We start from the raw sequence: 22157 nt of genomic DNA on the forward strand, positions 1-22157 counted from the left end.
TATACAGTTCATTTCAAAGGTGCAATGTTAATAGGCCTACAAGAAAACTTATTCTCAACAATGAACTAAAAAATATTTTTTTAATAACTTAAATACACAAAAATTATTAGTTTCACACTGTCATTATAAGACACTAGCATGTTATTTCTGTAGGTTTTTCATATCTTCAATTGCTGAAACAGCCCTACAAGCTTCATCCATTATTTACTTCTTCTGCTGTTTCAATTCTTCCATCTGCAGTGCCAGTTTCCTTTTTTCTTTCCTAATCTTTTGTTCAGCATCCAATGAAGAGGTTTTCTCATTCAAAGCTTCTTTATATCTATTATGCGCGTTCCTAGCTGAATGAATAAGCTTCCTTGAGATATCCATATTTTGTTGACCTCCAGCAGCTGTGACAGCATCATAGATAAGTCTCTGTGCAATGAGACTCTCTTCCAACAGATTCTCTACAATTTCGTTTTTGTTAATCGAGAATCCTCTTTCGAGTGCTGCATTACCATGCGACAGTATGAGTATCATTTGTAAAAATGACTGAAGCTCTGCTGGAACAGGTGAAATCTGCTGAATTATCATCATCCACAAGTGATCCTACCTGAGACTTTTTGGGAAGATTTCTTGTAAGCTGCTATCAAATGATGGACTGCTACAAACATTTTTGAATTTTCTTAATTCTTTCAGCTTCAACACCAGACATCCAGTTATTTTCAACCAGAGAACTAAGAGTTAAAGACAAACGGCTGTTGCGGATACCTGGCTGCATGGCTCTTTTAGGATCTAGAAATGAAATTCCCTTTGTCAATTTATATGCTAAAGGAGACTTATCTATCATTTTATTGCACAAAGACTGCATTGCACTTCGGCAGTCCATGCGAAATTGCAACACATCTTTCTCAGCAACACCACGAACACTGCTGAGAGCTGCCTTAGTTGCAAATCCTAAATTGATACTTTTGGCAGGTAGAAGATTTTCATTTTTTTTGCAGTCAACCTTTGGGATATTCTGAACAGAAGCAAGTATTTCAGGCTTCACAAACCGAACCATAGCATCTCTAATAACAACAAGCAATGACTCGTACAGAAGACAGGTGCTAATGGAAGGTCTCCTTGGAACTTTGCTAAAAATGGTTCCAATGAAGCAGCAACAGACTGAAAAAATGCAAGTTTTGGTTTGAGAAGTTTGTCCTTCATACATCTTGACACTATCTTGAAGGAGTTACAACTAGGTGCGGTGCCTTCCTTAGTAGCACATTCAATGTATTTTTCAATATGTGGAATTATCAGCAATGCACGTTCAGCCACTTTGGAGTTTTCAAGCCAACGAATTGCACAATACTTCATTGGAAACATTTCTGATTTTGTATATCGAATGTAATCAGCACGTCGTGCTGGTACATGGCGAAACAAATAATACAGTGCCCTCAGAAAATCTACAACATCCGGATAAACTTTTTGTTCACATTAGGGCCATCAAGAGGAACTTGTATAATTTTTTTAGATCTAGATTCTTTAGACCTTTAAGAAATCCATTCAACAAATCTACAGCAGTTGAATGGCCCAGAAACACAGAATTCAAGTACCGTGTGCTCACCTCACCACTTTCTTTATTCCAAAAGCGAATCATTAAGTCAATTTGCCCTTTTTGTGTTACAGTGTTTAGAGATTCATCGAATCCCACCACAAAATATGCACAGCTGTTATACAACTCAAAAAGCTGTGTCTGAAAATAAGGAGCCAATCCATACAATATAATATATGCTATTTTTGTTTTATGAAGCTGCATTTTTGATGCTATAGAGGAATCTGTAAACATTTTACTGATGAGGGATACACTGTTTTCACTTCCCCTTAATGACAAATGGTGCATAACTGTATTTATACACCAAATGACTTCTGCTTTGGTCACATCATCTTTTATTACAAAACCTTCTATTTTGGGTGATTTACTTGAGCTTGATGTAGGCTTAAGTGCAAAATTACCAGTATTAGATGCTTTTTCAGAGCTCAATGAAGCAGCTCCTGTTGTTGAAGTTGCTGGTTCTGCAACACTCTTCTCAGATTCACAAGGCGATGACAGTTTAAAAAATTCCTTAACACACTTGCTTGATCCACTGTCACGAACAGCATGTGAATGTTTCACACCCGCCATGTGGCTTCGTACAGCTCGCTTACCCATATTACTTAAGCAAAATGTTGTCTTACATTTAGAACAAAATGCCGAAAATCGGTCTTTCTCAACAGGTTGCAGCCACGAAGAAAAATCGTTGTCAAGAAGCCATCGGTCGTTGAATGAAGTCTTTCTCATCTTCGAAATTTTAGAGAGGGCCTATTACAAAATATATTGTGGTAAATAAACCTATATCGTCCATGAATACGTTAAGTTATACGACGTTTAAAACGTACCAAAGCCGAAGCCACATTGCTATCACATTCACAACACAGCGGTCTCTATAAAGAAAGGATTCCACTACAGCTATGAAATCGTGTGTGCTGGATCAGCATCTGTTATCACATCCCTTCTCTACGCTCCCGCACAGCACGGCACTGCCTTTATCATATCTCACTTCCTTTATCATCGTTTGCTGCTTAAATATTTACAGGAGGGAAAGAAGTGAAGAAAAGTATTGATTCACTTTACGTTGTAGCAAACAGCCTGCGTAATTCTTATCAACTAACCATAGAGGTAATATGGGTAGAGAGAGCGTGATGTCACAAATGCGTGTTCAACATGATTGGCTCGAAAAACACGTGACTTAAGGACGATTGCTGTTGTTGACATATCGCATCGGGGCGAAAATACGTGTTATGTGCTAATTTTTGAAAATGGTTTTGTATTGCTGTGCGTTTGGATGCAAGTCAATACATCATAAAGGAAGCCCGCTAAGTTTTCACAGGTAAATATGCTTATTTACGTGAATATTAGCATTAAAAGTACGCTGGTGTTTGGTACTTGAGAGCTATAATTGGCTTTTTATCTCTTAATTTTAATCTTTTTCAGTTTTCCGAAGGACGAAAACCGTAGAAGGTTGTGGGAAATCAAAGTAAGACGACAAGATTTCAAAGCAACTTCGGCGACAAAAATATGTTCCAAACATTTCGAAGAGGAGTGCTTCGATAGAGTGAAGTTTGGTGGTACATGGCTAAAGAACACTGCAGTTCCCACAATTTTCGATTTCCCTCCGCATTTGCTTACCACTCCAAACCCGAGGAAACCAGTCAAACGGTTGTGTTGTAGAGGAATGTCACGACACTAATGGAAAGAGAAGTAAACAAGGTTATGTCCGAGATACGACAAAGGCGACATACTCGTCCGAAACGTATGTGTCAACAGAGGCAGAAGGTAAAGAAATACATCACTTAACAAAGTTATAATCATATTTCACCTAAATGTGCAACAAAGTATTGCATCCACTTGGTGTGTAATTCATTTCGGCTAGTGATCTCCGGATAGTTAATTGAATGCAGCATTGTTATACATTGATATAATAATGCAACACAATATTGTAACCTAGCTATTCTATTTTAGTAAGTTCTAGGCCTACACAAAGCAATATTTTTTATATTTATTTTTATTAAATTCCTAAATAAATTTGGAGTGCAAGTCTCATTGGATGTAAAATAAGTCAATTATAATAATACAATTATATACACTAGAGTCCCGTTATAGTGAGGTGTCACGGTTCCGGGTTTGATCCTCGCTATAACCGTGTCCTCGCTATAACCGAATTGGACAAATTTTGGCCCCCAAAAAATAAAAATTAACCGAAAATAGCATAAAAATTGTGTTTAAACCTGTATAATTGGAAAATAACAGGTTATATTAACGAAATCTTAATTTCTGTGAGCAGATGTGTGAATTCTCTTTAAAACGATACCCCATAAGTACGGATGCGATCACCGATTGCGTCAAAATAACCAGAATACCCTATCAAGCCACGTAAGTATAGCATCTCAGCCCGCGGCCGACGCAGCATTGTCCTGCTATCTATTGCCGACGCGGGCTGTCTGCTGGCGGCCATGTTGGTTCGGGATGTTGCTAACAGGTGGTGCTAGTGTAGCGCGACGATTTAATTCCTTACAAAAAAGCAGGAGTGCGGCTGCGGCAACGCACGTATGCCTCAAACGTAATAGTCGCTGGAAAACTATACTTTTTTCATTTAAAGAAACCTGTCAACTTTTTTAGAAAATAAATTTGGGATTAAACTCAAACCATCACCACCCCTTTCTCGGACAGATACCCCAACAATTGACCGAAACAAAAGTTACAAGAAAACTGCCCTAGTGATTCGGAAATAAATACGGTAGTGCCGACTAGAGGTGTAAAAGTAACGAAAAAATGCGTAACCGTATGTATTTGTTACTATAACAATTAGTACTCGTTACTATCGTTACGTTACTCGTTACTTCTGATACCGCATAACATGCTATGTTATGTTGCAGCAACGAATCCAGTCGTATTGCGTACGCGTACAGTATGACGTCGCGTAAATAATAATAAATAGAATATAAACAATTAACAATATTGGATAATTAATAGTTTTTGATAACCAAGAAACAATTAAATTTCATTAGAGCGGCTTTTTGATATTATCTCTTTTAAGATAACCAAAAAAAACGTGAAAATACGCGATAATAAAAACAAAAACATACATATTTCTAATTTGTAAAAAATACTTTCTTACGTTGATTCTATTCCAATCTCAAACTTTGTCTACACACGGCACAGATAACTAACGGAAGTATATAAAAGAAAGAAAGGATGGGATTCTATTTTTAAGCCACACACTTAGGTGGCGACTGCACGGCTGAAGAATGTGACGCGTCAACGGCAAGATGTCTAGTGGCGAGCGAGAGGGGTGGAGATAAAGCAGACAAATAACAAAAGTGCGCTACAAGCGATCACGCCGTAAATTCCTCAAAAATACCTCGTTATAGCCGTGTTCTCGCTATTACCGTGCTCGCTATAACGAGATTCTACTGTGTGTGTGTGTATATATATATATATATATATATATATATATATATATATATATATATATATATATATAACATCAAATAGGTAAGACAGATAAGTAAGATACAACTGACGTCGTCCGGCCTGAGGCCGATTCAAGCCCGACTTGCGACCGCCCGCCAGTAAACCCACCTCTTTCCGGAACAGACCCTTGTCTGAAAGACATTGTACATGTCTCCGACCTGGTGCTTCTATGGAATGTTAGTTCAGCCAGCGCCCATAGATGGCAACTATAATTTATACACATACAGACTAAACAATGGTGTGTCTTGGCCTCTATTAAACTGTGGCACCAATTAGCATTCATGTGTAATATAGTAATGTTGTAAAGTATTTGTTAAATTAGGGAAGTGTGCCGAGATCTTATGGGTAACTGTATTTTGCCACTGTATGCCACTGACCATTGTACCAGGCTGGGGGATATATTACTCCAGCAATGTTGACCTGGTGGGATCCTTACCCCAGAGAAATATGGGGAAATACAGTAGTAATATTGGATTGGTGTTTTTTTTTACTGCTCTACTCTCCTCTCCCTTCTATCTCTCTCTCTCTCTCCTCTTCCTCCGGAGCGGCCTTCGGGATTATGCTCTGGAATCCTTTGCTGGAGCGGCCTTTGGGTTTACGCTCTAGCATCCTTCCTCCCCTGGAGCGGCCTTCGAGATTACGCTCTAGACTCCCTCCCCCCTTTGGAGCGGCCCTTCGGGGATTTCGCTCTAGGCTCCTGTTCCCCCCCCCCTCCCCCTATCTTCGCTCATGCCCAGCAAGAGGGCAGGCAGATGACATTCCAGGCAGGGCAATCACCAGCCGGACAAGAAGGAACTCTTCGGTAGCGCCTGAACCCGCTACACCTCGGGGGTTTTCACCCCCACCTTAAAACCCTCCATCACCTACGGTCTCTGGCTGGGACACGTCAGTACTGGATAACTAGCTCTACGAAAACCCCCCTCTTAAATTCAATCACAGCCGAAGGCCTAGTGGTCCACGCCGGGGCAGAAAGTATCCACGCCCAAAACCATTGGTTAGCGACTGTGCTAGCCTGGCGCCCACCAGAACATACCCGCACACCACCACTTCCCACTAGGCCCCGCCCAGGTCTCGAAGCCAAGACCGCGGGTGACGGCACAACATACAAAACAATATAAGAGTATACCTAAAGATGTATAGGATAAATTAGTACAAATGTACATAAAAGAGTAATAATTATATAAATAAACAGACACGAACAGATCCTTTGAGAACTCCATGGTAAATGATCCCAGTATTAGAAGTTGAAATTGTTCCTGTCATGTTATCTTTTGAAATTACACTTTGTATTCTAGAATTAAGGTAAGATTTAAGTAAATTATTGAAATTATTTCTTATTCTATAGTATTCCAGTTTTTCAATAAGGATTTCATGATTTACACAATAAAGCCTTAGGTAGTTCATAAAAATGCTAATAACATGTTAATGATTATTTAGAGCTAAGATTTCCGTGGTTAGTTTAAATATTGCATTATCAGTAGATTTATTCTTTTGAAAGCCTAATTAAGACACAGTTAAAGTATTATAATGCATTATATGTTTTAAAAGTCTGGTGGACTCAAGGAACAAATGTGTTACAATTTAAAAACAAAGAACATACATTTACAAGTTTTTGGAACATTAATTAAATTATCCTTAAAATAAAGAGCATCTTTCTTCTTAAGAAACTGTTTAACTTGACGTCGTCCGACCGAAGGCCACCCTAAAGCCCGACCTGCAACCGCCAGTATTCACCCCGCTAACGGAACGCGCCCCTAGCCATGGCCCACCCGAGTCAGGCGAGCCACCAACAACTAAGGTAGAACCCGGCCTCCCCCAAATAAACAGACCGTCACTTCAATCAACCACGTATAAAAACAAACACTAATTATTAAACTATATTACGTAGTAATTTAAAGTCGATTGACAGAAGTGCGACGTAGGAGTGCCCGGGCACTCACGTGTGCAACTACATAAATACGCGTGTGAGTGTTCCCCTGGCGGCCTTCTGCCTGAATCAATCAATCAGACCTTATGACATAATTATTCAAACCTTGTGTTGCGTCATTAACCACACCAGAACAATCTGACGAGAAACGAACAGTCGCTGGTGTGACGTAAAAAATTCAAACACAATAATTCTTAAATATAATAACTTTCAATTCATAGAAGGGACAAATGACCTTAATTCAGCCTTTATAATTTATATAAGAATTTAACATCATTAAATTCTCTTATTAACTTATCAGATCAGAAATTAACGTAATGAGGTCAACCCTGGCGCGAGGGCCACCGAGCCTCGGCCGGACGCCATGACATGACGCCAGTACAGCGCGACTCGTGGACCGGGGCGGACGCACGTCCCACGGAGAGACATCATCCTTTGTCCACACCGAGTTCACTTCTGGTAACTATAGTCATTCTTCAAAACCTTTTTAATAATCTCTCCGTGTGTACCCGGTCCAGCTTTTCGGTCTAGGACCTAATCCGGCCGCATAAATATCACACCCCCCCCCCTGCACCACACTTGGTCCGCGGGGTAGGTGCATTATCCGGTACGGGCCGACTCCCGAGGACAGAACTTTTGTTAATCTCAGTCGCTCCGGCGCTGACACTCCCCGTAAGGGAACTCTTGAGCGAATTTAGCTGCGGTCCGCGCTCCACTGCCGTGGACGCGAGCACCGCCTCAATACGCAGATTTACGGGATTGGCCGCCTCCAATCACCCTCATCCCTCGTTGAGCAGCCAGGCTCAGAAACGCCTAGGGACACGATAATACGGAATAACTACTGACGCTGTAACATTCTTTTGTAAACTTGTGCAACGCAACCTCGTGTAACATTCTTTTGTAAACTTGTGCAACGCAACCTCGTGTAACATTTCTTTTGTAAACTTGTGCAACGCACCTCGTGTAACATTTCTTTTGTAAACTTGTGCGACGCACCTCTCCACGTAACATTCGTGAGCTTATATAGCGCAACCTCGTGTAACATTCCTTTTGTAAACTTGTGCTACGGTAATTCAGTAACTCTCAGACTCAGTTGAGTGTAATTGTGTAATTTGTATCTTGTAACGTCACCTATTGTACGACGTGGCGTGTAACCGACAACGTTACACCAGAGCCACTGTCGACTGAATAAATGACGCACGTCATTTATTAACTCACTCCAGCGTACGCTTCTTTAAACCTGCTATTCCCAACCACCGCCGAGTAGGGAATCTCTCAAACCCACGCAACACCGCCGACGGTCCTAGTGGGCCACGCAGGGCAATCGACCCCACGACCCAACTACCGACTAGCACCAGAACTAGTTTGGCGCCCACCCGGACTCATTACATTCGCAACAGCCACTCCCGCTAGGAACCGCACCGGGACTCGAGCCCGAGACCCCGGACGATGGCAACTACTTTACAGATTTTTTCGATTAACAAGTTTTTTCCAGCCATGTTTGGTAATGTATTTTCTCTCAAATTCCAATACATCCACCAAACCAACGTTACTATAACTAGGTACCACAAATTAATTTAACTTACTGTTTTTGTTTAACTTCCTTATTGACATGTGACTCAAATTTCAGTTGGTGCTGATGTAGGATACCCACTACTACTACAACCTTAGTTTGAGTGAGTCTTGGAAGTTGCAGTTGTAAATTTCTGAGGGCATTTTAACTTTCATTATGACTTAACATCTAGAGTTAATACTATACTATGCTTATCAATTAGTATTACATCCACAATTGATACAGTGAAATTGTTTAACAAAACTGGTGCACTATTGATATTTTATTGATGACTTTCTTTATGAGTAGGCTTATGATAGTAGTGTTTTAATGCACACACGTTAGCCTATACTGATTTCATAGAGTGTGACTTGATATGTTTTGTAGAATTATGCATAAAAAACTATCTATCTGTGGCACGCAATTGGGTTGTGGACTGTCTGGTTGCCATCCCCTCTTCCACTCTATCCTCCTTCACAGTACATTATCCTTTATTATGTCCACTAATGGCGTTCTAAACTTGTGTGCTAAATTCATGATTATCATTATATAATAAATTCTATTTTCTCACTGTCCTTGCTACAATGAATGAAAATTAGTCCATTTAACCCCTGTAATGTTTTACCAGATGGTGTCAACTATCATATAAAAAAAATTATTTAATTTATGTCACTTCTGTGTAGTGTCTGTTTTGTGTTATTTGATCGAGATGTGAGTTGTGTGTTCAAATTGTGTGTTGAATATTTTTTCATTAGTTGTTGTGCTCTCAACAGGTGGCACCAGTTATGTTTCTCCAAGATACCATTACATTGGTGACTTTAATGAACAGGATATTAAGTCTCCGAGGAAGGCCAAGAAGTTTCTTGCTATTGTGAAAAATGGACTAAAGAACCACAGAAATAAGTGTAATGCACTGAGGATGAGAAAAAAAACTTGTGAAGAAGTTTACAACATAACCACTACAAAATTGCAATGCGTTAAGCACTAGCCTTTACATTAATCAGCAAGTTCAGTCTAAAGTCAAAATATAACTTTTGCATCACAGTAATGCAACAGTTACACAAAGAAATATTATTTTATTTATTTGTATTACTTTCCATAAATCTATTTGTAGTACAAGTCTCACTGGATGTAGAATAAATCAATTATAAAAATATGCACAATTCATACAAAACTAATTCACAGATTCACACACACAATACAAGGCATAAACAAAACGTACACTTGGAAATGGTGAACTGCGCCATCACATCTATTCAAGGGTGCCCATAGGATAGAGAGAGAGATAGAGAGAAAGTGCCAAAAATTACTAAAATTTGCCAAAAATCCTCAAAAACACCTAAAAAAATTTTCTTTTCCTGAAAGGTATGATGAGGGGGGCATGGCCCTCCCCTGACCATGGGTATGGGCGCCCTTGTATTTATTACAGTGCATTTTAAAGGAGCAAAGTTATTTAATAATCTACCGCAAAACATTAAGGAAATAAACATTTTTCAACAATTAAAAAAAAAATGTTTTTAACTTGCTACTTCAAGAATGCTATTACTCCACAGCAGACTATCTAAATAGAACAACCTTAACTTCCACTTTATACCTACTTTTATTTTTGATTATTTATAAACACAATTTCAATGTTTACGAGATACAGTACACTCCCGATTATCCGCGAAATTAAGTGGCAGGGCCACAGCGGATAGTGAAAATCGCGGATAATCCGCAAAAGAGCCGAAAAAGGGAAACAAAAAAGGAAATATTAATTTCAACTTAATATTCTAAAAATTTATTTACAGTAAAAGTTACAATTTACAGAAAAAATTATTAAATAATTCTAAAATTGTAGTATTTTACTGAATAATTCACATACAATACATTTCACTGATGTAAACATAAAAGTGCTCGGTACTTACTTCGTAACAAGGATACAGTACATACTGTACGTACTCAGACACTTCATTATACATTAAAAAGCACAACTCTTTGACATCATCCGAGCCTCCGAGCCCGATACGCCAGTACCCTCCCACCTTCCCCTCCAGCCAAGGCATTCAAACCTCCCGCCGCGTGTGTAGTGGGGGGATAGAGTGCCACGGACCTGGAAAAGATGGCGCGAGAGGCTTTTGTTGAGGCTACCCGGCGGCCATGTTTTTCCCGACAGTTCTCCTTCGTCATCGCGGTGAGAGGGAGTGACGTACCGCGGAGTGTTTATTCGAGTATGAGTTACCTTGTAGAGGTGAATTTGTAACTAAACGTGTGGACAATCTGTGCGCGCGCGCCCGTGACAGTCAGCTCAGTGCTACCACGTGCGTGTTGTCTGAGTGCCGGATCACGTGTTTGCCTCCTCGACGTCTGGCGTGTGGGGCGCCCTAAGAACCCACCCATCTAATCATCAGAGCGTGCCCGGCGCTGAGATCGGGCCAGGTTCAGGTGTCGCCGAGAACTGCAGCAAGGGGGTCGAGTCACGCCCTCACACGGGCGACGTCACGCCCTGAGGCAAGAGTCTCCGCCGGGTCCGTGCCCCTTGACACGGTGGCGCCCAATAAACTCGTACGCCTCATTTACAATACCCCCGACCATGTCATCTTGAAAATTTACAACTTTTTGAAAAAAAATATCAGTCACTTGCTTTTGTTTCTTACTTTAGAAACATCTTTATTTAATTCTTGATTGAATTTCCGTAACATAAGTTTTTCAGCCAACTGCGCATCGTCGTCTTGTTCCTCTAAATAGTGAAGCAGTCCGATAATGCGTTGCAAAGCTGCTTCGTGAGTCATCTGCGCCTTCGCACTGGGCTCGCCTGTGGCGTTTTACTGTATACTGCACACAATACACTCGTCAGTAGAGTTCAAATTTGCTCACTTGTAATAAAATACAGATATACATATGTACTGTATTTTTTCGTAGCATGCGCGGATAATAGGGAGTTTACTGTAATTCGTAATTCATATCTTGTACAATATTTGTCTCTACTGTATTACTACTTTAACTTTATGCATGTAGTTTGACGCCACTCCCGCTGCCTGTTTTAGATTTTTAATTAATTATTAGTGTTGTAAAATATCTCAGGGTTTTTAACGGGGGTTCGGCCTCGTGGCTGCAGGCAGGAGCGCGTCTCGGAGTTTGAAAATTACGTTCAGAAATACCTGGGCTGTTTAGGCCACCCAGGACGCCTTGTAAATGAATGGAAAATGGTTTACAGGACACTGCACTTCATTCAGTATCGATACACTCATACGTCCCGAGACTGGCCGCGTCCGTTGTCGGACCGCTATGACACGCGTATCTCTATACGTGACGGTTTGCGCGACCAGGATAGATTGCAAAGTTATATCAACAAACTGAAACAGTGGCTTCACGTCCCTATGAAAGGTTTAGCATGTAAATGGATGGCTGTTGCCGAAACTTAGGCCGGCACGTAAATACGCAGGCAAGATTCTATGTTCAAGATAGTTTGCAGTCTAGCCTACTGCGAAATATTAACGTCTCTAACAAAGACGTGGGCACGCCGACTGAAGGTGTACACGTAAAAGTTCCTACAAATAAAAGTTAGTCACTTAAAATACACGTTACACTTTGCACATAAAAATGGAGAAAGTTACAAGACGAAAGTTAGTCAGTACTATTCTCAACACTTATATGGAGGATCTACGACGATAACGATTAATTGGCTAATCAGCCGAAAACTGCGTACCACTACTACGCGGTCCTTAAACTGGACATGGAATTACGTATGAAAAGTAAAACTCCCTAGTGGGAAGAATTTAATAAATTAAGAGCCGCACGAAATATCGTGCGACTGGGTTGGGGTCGGCGCCGAGTTAATTAAAAGATTTACGAAGACTTACACTATTGCTGAAATGTTGAAGAGATGCTAGAGTTGATGACCCGACGTTCGCGGAGCGCCCGACCCCTTCGAGCCCCGAACGGTAACTGAGCGCGAGACCGCCCTGCGGCCTCGCGCCTAACCACGTGAAACGCGGGAAAACCGACCCGACCAGTTTTGGACTTAAAGACAAGTTACAAAATATATGCTTATAAAACAATTAGACATAATTTCCCTTACATGAATCCTCTTTTAAATTGTTATTAATTTAGTTGTTTTAATTTTGACGAATAATTATATATAATTAGTTGGGCGCATTGCCACACCCGGCCGGGCGCTGACGTCGCTTTGGTGTTCGTCGCGGCGCACTTTCACACACTCACGCTCGGGCGTGTTCGATGCACTTAGGGGCAAGTGTTGCTGTAGCATAACGACCTTTGCGGACCAGAGGGAGCACCGGCGGTTGGCGTCAAGTTATGTTAAGATATGTTTTAATTGTATTGTAAAATATATAATTGTAACTGTACTACTGTTTAAATTGTAGGGCATAACTGTATACAATTGTATTATTGTATCAAGCCTATACTTCTACTTGTATTAATGTTTCTGCAACCATTTTGTGTTAAACTTGTGTCAACTGTCAAATTTAAAATTTTATCTTTAGAAGCTGTATATGTACCTGTAACACCAGTTTTATTATTTTTTTCCCATGTCTGGATTTTTGGTATATTTAACTTTTACTGTTTGTATGTTAAATTATATTTCTTGATGTGTCCTATACCATTTGTGCAAATGTCTGTATTTTCAGATGGACGAAAATAAATAAATTAATTAACAATTATTTTTATATACACACACACACATCAGGTAAGACAGAGTTTCATTTGTATATGAAAAGTATATTTTTAAGATTGTGGGTGTAAAATTACCCCGTGCGGGGGCGAACAGTTCACGTCCATCTCTACCAGCACCGCCAGTTAAAATCATTGTTTTTGAACCCAGCTAACCTTGACTTCACCATGGCTAGTTGCGTAGACCCGGTAGAGACGCAAACCTAAATTAAAAGCTTGATTATGTATACAGTAGGTTATTGCAGCATTCATACCAATTACTTTATAAGCAAACCTTTAAATTTATTCCAGATAACTTATAATACATGAACTACAGACAAATGGAATAAAATACATAAAAACGACATAAAATTTACAAATCCTATACGTGACGCCCGGCCGTAGCGATCACGTTACCTGCGGCACAAAAGCCTTGCCTTCGCATAAGTCTAAGTCCTTGCTTCAACACACTTGAGAAGGGGGGGGGGGGGAGTCCACTCCAAATCTTGGCTACCGTCCCAAAACAACTTCTTCTTCCACCAATAACAAATTAAAGTTTTACTTACAGTAATTCTCGCCGTGCTGTAGAAATTTACCAAAACTGTAGCGCCTGTGGGTACCCGGGCTGTAGACTGGGCGTAGGTGACACTTGTAGCACAGTCAAATGGCCACGGTCGACGCACTTTGGGGCGTGGTGAATTAACACTCGCGACTCACGAAAAGTTTAAAATCGTTGATGGGAAATACGTTGCAGTTCATTCCAAATTATAAAAAATATAATGCAGCTGATGCGGGCCGCGGCAACGATAACTCCGCGTGGCAGTCTCCAGGGTTAACATTTCAAAACGAAGTGTGGGTCGTGCCCCAAATCCCGTGCACGGAGTTACCCTGGGAACCCATATTCACAACTGACCCGCCGTCGGTCAACGCCCACAAGCTTCTCCCTTCCTAGAGTCCAAACAGTCCGCTCCCCACATACGTCACACTCTCGTGACGTCATCCACCTCCCTCCGCTAATTCCCCCTCTTTCATACGCGTACAAGTTCATTCAGCAGAGGTAAATTGCCGCACGGAAAACCACAGTCTTTGATTAATTTTAACTAAAACTAGTAAAGACGTATATAAAAATAAATATGAAAACTATACCTAAAAAAATTACGTTAACATTATAATTAAACATAATAAAACACTAAACATAATAACTTGAGACACCAGAAGTGTCTCAACCTCCCCGACAAAAAAAATAAAAAAATATATAATACCCCTTTGAGTTATCTAACTATTAGGTCCGTGTAAAGTAAGTAACACTAAAAGCAACACGTAGAAGACGAAGTAAGAAAGACTCAAACGAGCCGGGAAATAGAAAAACACAAAACTAAGTCACAGATAGCAAAATCGAAATAGCACTAAACACTAACTGTAAAGCGTGACCCATAGCTAAACTCTCCAAAGGTTTTACAAAGAAAATTAAACTAAACTAAAATAATTTAATCCTGGATGTAAATTTAACCATTTCAAAAAAAATACAGCGGCTGAACTGAGTCGGTGTCGTCGTGCGGGCCCGTTCGTGCGTCGTGCCCCCGGTGTCATCGTCTCCGTCCCCGTTCCTGTCTGCCACCCGTTGTGGCCTGAGGTGGGCGTGTCCCCGTCGACGTCCCTGATTCAACTCCGGTGGCGTCACCACGGGGTCACCGAGGTCGACCAGTATTCCTACGGCGACGTTGTCATCGGCTCTAACCTGGGTCATCGGCCCACTACCGCCGTGGCTGTCGTACGTCCCGTCCCGTGTGTCGTTGTCCCCGTCAACGTCCCTGTCAACCACCCGCTGAGATCTGGGGTGGGCGTGTCCCCGTCGACGTCTCTGATCCGGCTCCGGTGGCGTCACCACGGGGTCACCGAGGTAAACCAGTATTCCTACGGCGACGTTGTCATTGGCTCTAACCTGGGTCATCGGCCCACTACCGCCGTGGCTGTCGTTGTACATCCCGTCCCGTATGTCGTCGTCCCCGTAAACGTCCTTGTCAACCACCCGCTGAGATCTGGGGTGGGCGTGTCCCCGTCGACGTCTCTGATCCGGCTCCGGTGGCGTCACCACGGGGTCACCGAGGTCGACCAGTATTCCTACGGCGACATTGTCATTGGCCCTGTCCTGGACCACCGGTCCGCTACCGTCGTGGCTGTCCCCGTGCATTCTGTCCCGTGTGTCGTCGTCCCCGTCAACGTCCCTGCTTACCACCCGATGAGATCCGGGGTGGGCGTGTCCCCGTCGACGTCCCCGGTCCGGCTCCGGTGGCGCCACCACAGGGTCGCCGAGGTCAGCCAGTACACCTTCGGTGACGTCATCCTCGGCTCCGTCACCGACCACTGGTCCGCTGTCGTCGTGGTCGTACTCGTCGTGTGGGTCGCCTATCAGTCGAATGTCGTCTCTGTGTACCTTAGTCGTCCGTCCGTCAGCACTACGCACGAGGTATGAGGTGGTCCCCAGTCTGTCCACTACCTCGTACAGCCACGGGACCCCCAGGATCAGCCCCTCGCGGAGCTCGGGGACCACCCAGGCCTCGATGTGGCTAACGTGACCAACGATGCTCAATGTTACCTGAGTGATGCCCCCTGCTGCGACGACGGCGTCCCTGGTGGCCAGCTGTACCAGCTCCCTCCGCGGTGTCACTGCCTCCGCTCTCACCAGGTGGGCCGCGATGTAGGTACGGCTGGCGGCGGTGTCCACCAGGGCCAGCATCTCCCGTCCGTTAGCGTGGACGGGAATTCGCAGCAGCTCCGGCTCCTCGGGGCCGACCTGCCCCAGCTGCGCCGTTGTCTGCCCTCCACCTCCCCCCGCCTCCTGGCCGTCCGGGCGCGGGGAACTCGCGGCGAGGTTCGCGGCTCGCCCTGGCGCTGACGAGTTGACGTTCCGGTGGTCCACCTTGTCGCTGACAGGTCGACGAGGCGACTGGTCCAGCCCCGGAAAAACCTCCGTCGGGGTCGATGTGGTCCTGGCGGCATCCAGTTGTCCCTGCACGGAAACTGCTGGCGGGATGTCTGTGATGATGCTCCGGTTGCCCACCTCGCCGACGGCATGTCGACGAGGCGGCTGGTCCGGCCCTGGTATAACCGGCTTCAGGGCCGCGGTGGTGATGACGGCATTCGGCTGTCCCTGAGGTTGCCCCGGCGTGGGGACAGCTGACGAGGAGCAGTTCTGTTGCACCGTGCTCCCTGGCGGCGTACACGATGTTGGTGTGGTAGGCGCCGGCGGTGGTCGACGAATCCTGTCGGTTACTGGATCTGCCGGTGGCTGGCGGGCCGGGGAGCGGCACCCAGTTGTCCCTCCGCCCCCGGTCCCACGTTTCCCGCCTGCGACGTGTTGCCTTCGCGCGCTTTCTCCCACGCAGCTCTGGTGGGGCACAGGCGATGCCAATGGTACGCTTCCGGGCAAAAACGGCATCGCGGCGGACGCTTGTCTCTCTACCGCGTTTCTGTTCGCTCGTGACGTCCTCCTCCAGCTGCAGCTGTCTCCGGGCGTCCCCTGGTACCACCACAGTCTGTTGTCTTGCGCGGTCCCGCGCGCCGTCGGCGTAGCTCACCACGGCCATGTCACTGTCCGTGACCTCTGTGACGGTTACCTCCCGCGGCCCCGAGCGGACACGGGGAACTCTCGCGCCCCTGAGTGCCGTCCTCCACTGCGACATGTCACGTTCGATCACGCAAGCGAGGGCCACGAACTCCTCCGTGTCACGACCAGCGGCTGTTCTCATGAAGGGGCGGAACTCTGGTAGCAATTGTTCGACGATGGTTGTCAACGCCGCACTTTCGTCCACACTCGTCCCCAGTCGGCGGAACATGCGCAGCTTCTCGTAAATGAACTGCTCCGCACTCTCGTCCTCCTCCTGGTTACGGCAATAAAATGTCCGCAAACACATTGCACACGCCTGATTGTTATCAAACCTAGTCTCGACTTGGCGTACAAAATTTCCCCACTCGGTATCAAAACTCCCGGCCATTGACCACCAGTTTCTTGCCTCGCCGCGGAGCTGTCCCGCCACTCGCGACGCCCACTCTGCCCGTCGCACTTCGTACAGTTTTAGGAGGTGTTCGCACTCCCGCTTAAACTCCCGCGGGTCCTCGTTGTCTCTCCCTGCAAACACTGGCAACTCGAACTGCGTGCTCACGTACCGCACTACCGGCCCCTCCACGTCCGCGGGTCTGTCCCTCTGTTCCCGTTTACAGTCCTTGTCCGTGCTGTCCGTGCCGTTCGCGCCCCTGGCCGTGCCGCCGGACCCCCACACTACGTTTTTCACGTCCATTTTCGCGGAGTCTCCTTCCTCATGCATGTCTGTTTCGAAACTGATTAGATCGTCTCTCTCTTGTCCCACCTGCTTCCACGCCATCCTGTCCTCCGGTGCTACTGATCCGGGATGGTGATCACAATCTCCCCCATTAATACAATCCGATCCTACCCGGCGCGTTATCTTCAGTCGGAGATCCCGCTGTGCCGCCGTCTTGTATTTCTGTCGCCCCCACGATGCGCTATCTCTCGCCGAAACGTCTCGTGTTCGCGCCGTTCCCGCGTTGCGTTATCTCCCGCCGGCGCGCCGGCGCGACGGCTCAAGTTCGCGCCACTCCCACGCCGCGCGGCTGCACCTGCTTCCGTCCTGCCCTGCACCTGCGCGCTTGCGTGCGCTTGCATATGCTTACGGCCCCACATTGGGCGCCAAATGACGTCCCTCGGCTTGAGGCCCCCGGTTCCCTGCTTGCGAGACTGTCCAGTTATGCCCGTACTGCTCTGTGGGGTGTGGATCCAGGCCAACGTGGCCGGAACCGGGAACTGCGGGACCTAGAGGGAGGGGTTAGGTAGAGAGGAATATTGGTAAACTGTTCCAATAACGATTCGGTGTTGACGATTTTCACGAGCCCTTTTTATTGACGATTTATATCCTGCCGCAGCCTGGCGGAACCGCCGCGGAACAAGCTCCCTTCCCGCGTCGACCCAGACTCCCGTAACACCGTACGGCCCGTTATGACGTCCTGGCACAGATTGAGAGTGGTTATACGTAATACTAATCCCATTTAAGATTACACCGTGAAGAAGCGCTGTTTGCGCGCGCCCTGTTACGTAACGTTTCGTAAGACGATAGAAGTTCTGAGTTCCGTAATTGCACGTCCGCGGTCTAGAACACTCTGCTAGTAACGTCACTCGACGACTCGTAAATTCAGTAACGCGGCGAATGACTCGCGGAGGCAGCTTGACTGCCGTATCAACTCGTGAACTGAAAACGAAAGGTTGGCCACGAGCTCCGGGTACGCGCCTCGCGAGCAGCGCGGAGCGGCGTACACGACCGTCCTCGTTCGAGCCCTGAATATGACTGACTCTCCCTGCCCGCCCGCGGGCCGGCGCCCGCGGGCTGCGGGAAGGGGAGGGGAGGGGAAATCGGCCGGCGTGGGAGAGGTCCCTTCCCGCGGCGCGCCAGGCTGCAATTACATACTAGCATACTTGAGGAAACACAGAATATTCACAGCTAAACGAAACATTAATCACAACAAGTTTACAGAATTAATAAATTATAATACAATATTTACATACTCGTTGAGGCCCGTGACCATTTAGAAAATATACAAAAACACAGAATCATCTCTTGCACAAATAGGCTCATAGCCCGCTAGGGCGCACGCGGGTGCGTCCCTGGCCGTCGCACTTCACTGGGGGAAACACACTACCTCAGGCCCACGTCGGTGGCCAGCTATGGCCTCTGCACCTGAGGGGGTACGACGACTGTCGTCAACATTTAATGCAAATTCCGATAGCTCTCGGTATTCGTTTTTCCCGCCTAAGGGCCGATATTATGACCTCCGGCTAAATCCTCAGGTTAGCTAGCCTCCTGGTAAGGCTAGCCTCCGGTTAACGAACGAGGGGTGTATTATGACCCATACTTAGCCTGCGGTTGGCTAACCGGACCCTGACGAAGCGTTTGGTGTAATAATGGGTGTGTTGGTAATGAAATAAACCAGAATTGGGTAACTTTTGTTGCAAGACAGTTTTTTTTCTGGTAGAATGTTAGTCAGCTGTTTGTTTGTATTGTGATTCGGAATGTTTACAACTGCAGTAAAGAAATATGCCGCGAACCCTATCTTGCAACAGATATAATTAAATTAACCAAAAACTACTTTGACGTCAAACCTGCTTTGTATTAAACCATAAAATTGCAATTTACTATTCAAAACCGTGTGTTTTCAACTTTACGCTTGTATTGAAACTCATGATTTTGTTAAGTTATATATTAAGCCAAAACTAACGAAGTAATTCTATATCAACAAATAAATAGGGATGACATTTTTGCTAGAGAACACTTATTTCTTTCATAAATTTATTTATTTCATAATCAAATAATATAGACCCCGTTTCGGAAAAATACTTGTCGATTTTCATTTCATTATTCATTGGTGTAGGTTTAATTTTTGTACTAAGTTTCGTATCACGTATCCAAATTAATCCGATCCTGATGGAATTAGTTTGTGGTATAGGATGCTTGCTGTTTTAATTTAGTAGGTCGAGAGATCCTAGATATATTCACTGGGGAAATAATTATGATTGTAAAATGTATATGAAAGAAATACATTTTACAAGACCTGACATAATTTGTTTGCATCGTGATATGTTAGGTATTTTGTGTTATGTACACTATTTTTCAACATTCTAAGTTAAAACAGCAAGTATAATGTAAAACAAGACCAACATATAAAGGGTCATGCCGATAGGATCAAGGGATAAACTTGGATACGGGAAAAAGAATAATTCCAGTGCTGTTTTCGTTTTGCACTTGCGTGGCAGGTAGATAATAAGTACCTAAAGGTTTGTAAGATAGGGAAGGGATAATTGGGTAACATTTATTTTCACATTCAATTGTATTCATTGAATTAGAACCACGTCTGAAGTCGTATGAAGTGCATTTCATTCCCGGCATATGTCCACTGTATTACGAATAAAAATTCACAGACACAACTTCCACGAAAACACGCATTTTATAGGTAATAATAACCCTCGTTTTGCAATTTTAAAATTCACTTATTTACACATATTCTTAAGCAGGAACATTTAAGTTTATATACATTGCATACGTTTATGTACTTCGTGATCAATTAAAGTCAAATAATAATACACGACTCGACGAGAATAGAAAAGCGTGACTACACTTTCATGCCATGTAATTTTTAATAAAACCTTGACGAATACGGCGAAGCATTTTATATTTATTAATAAATTATTCCATCGCATCCTGCAAATATTCAATAGAATTCCTCAAATAGTCATCATCACTATCAACAACTAACCTCGCCTGATACATCGCCATTTTATTTTCTGTTGCTTAGCCCCCGGTTAAGCAGCTAGCGGCCGGTTCATCCACCCGCTAGGTTAGCCGGAACTTTAACTGGAAGGTAGATGTTAAGAGGGAGTCATAAAACCGAAATAAGAGCTAGCCTGCGGTTAAATTTTAGCCGGAACTTTAGCCGGAGGTCATAAAACCGGCCCTAAGTCTGTAAATGCACCAATTTAGGTCCAGAACTTATCAGCTTCCATAGATATGAGTTCTGGCGAAAAATTGGAGAGTACCATCTCTCGCCATTGGTCATCTATAATTTGCAGTTTACAGGTGTCTTTTGGTGACAACACTCGTGGAACACATCCTGCTAGGGATTGCAGTGTAGATGGTCGAGAATAATCCTGCGATAGGGCTACTGCTGGTTGCAAACATGACATTTTTGCAAAAGGTGACTGTGGTGAAAAATCAAACCTGTTCTTCATTTCTTGACAAGCAACAACGAGAAAGTTCCTGCAGTGCAATAAAAATATGCATAGTTCATCTCTGGATAACACATTTTCCTGGATTTTCTGGTGTATTTTAACCCCAAGATAAATTTGCTCAATGTGTTTTATTGTGTCTCGTTAGCAGGGTCAACTGCACTCAAGCATCGTTTAGTAATCTAATCTCTGTTCATGAATGTATCCAGCAACTCCTTAAATATGCTGCTCATCATACTATGTGCAGCTGCTACCAATGTTCGGTCACTTTGAAATAGTTCATTGAGTCGTACAAATTTAAGAAGTACCCATTCCAAAAAGTAAAAATACAACTCTATGGAAGGTTCATTCATTGTATCTAAAATAGCTTTGATAATCCCTAACTTGTCTTCAAATAACTGTGAACAGAAAAACAATTTAAGTGGCCGCCATATTTCTACTATTCTCTGGACAACACTTAAAGTGAAAGCCATCTTGTCTGTGATGGCCGAAAAATTTTGTGTGGTTCAACATTACAAAATTCTTGAAATTCTTTAAATTATGCCTGTCGCTTACTGCTATATGTTTGAAATAACCATAAATATTCCTAGCGAGATGTTCACATCTGTTTGGCAATTTTGTACAAGCTTGACTTGTACAAAGATGTAGTGAATGACAGATGCACTTCTGAATAATAATTCCCGGCAGCAGTTCTGACAGTCGCTGGGCTACTGAGTTTTCTGTCCCCATCATAGTATTACAACCATCACTTGCGAAACCCATGATATTGTTTACAGGAACCCCAGCATCACTGAAAGATTGAATCAAAATATTAAACAATCGTTCGGCTGTTGCACCCCCATTCGCTGCATCTCATCTTGGCCCGTAAAAATTTGTACCATTTTCCAAAATCTAGTAACTACGCCTTCTTTCAGAGTAGCATAGCGCACACAAATAGCGAGAGTTTTGATTGTACCTTGACGCCACTCCAGCTGCCTGTTTAAGTTTTTAATTAAATATTAGCGTTGGAAAGAATCTCAGGGGTTTTAACGGGGGTTCGACCTCGTGGCTGCAGGCAGGAGCGCGTCTCGGTTCGGAAATTACCTGGGCTGTTCAGGCCACCCAGGATGCCTTGTAAATGATTGGTAAACGAGTTACAGGACACTGCACTTTATTCAGTATTGATACACTTATTCGTCCCGATACTGGCCGCGTCCGTTGTCGG

Source organism: Bacillus rossius (assembly GCF_032445375.1).
Source record: "Bacillus rossius redtenbacheri isolate Brsri chromosome 4 unlocalized genomic scaffold, Brsri_v3 Brsri_v3_scf4_1, whole genome shotgun sequence".
Lineage (NCBI taxonomy): Eukaryota > Metazoa > Arthropoda > Insecta > Phasmatodea > Bacillidae > Bacillus > Bacillus rossius.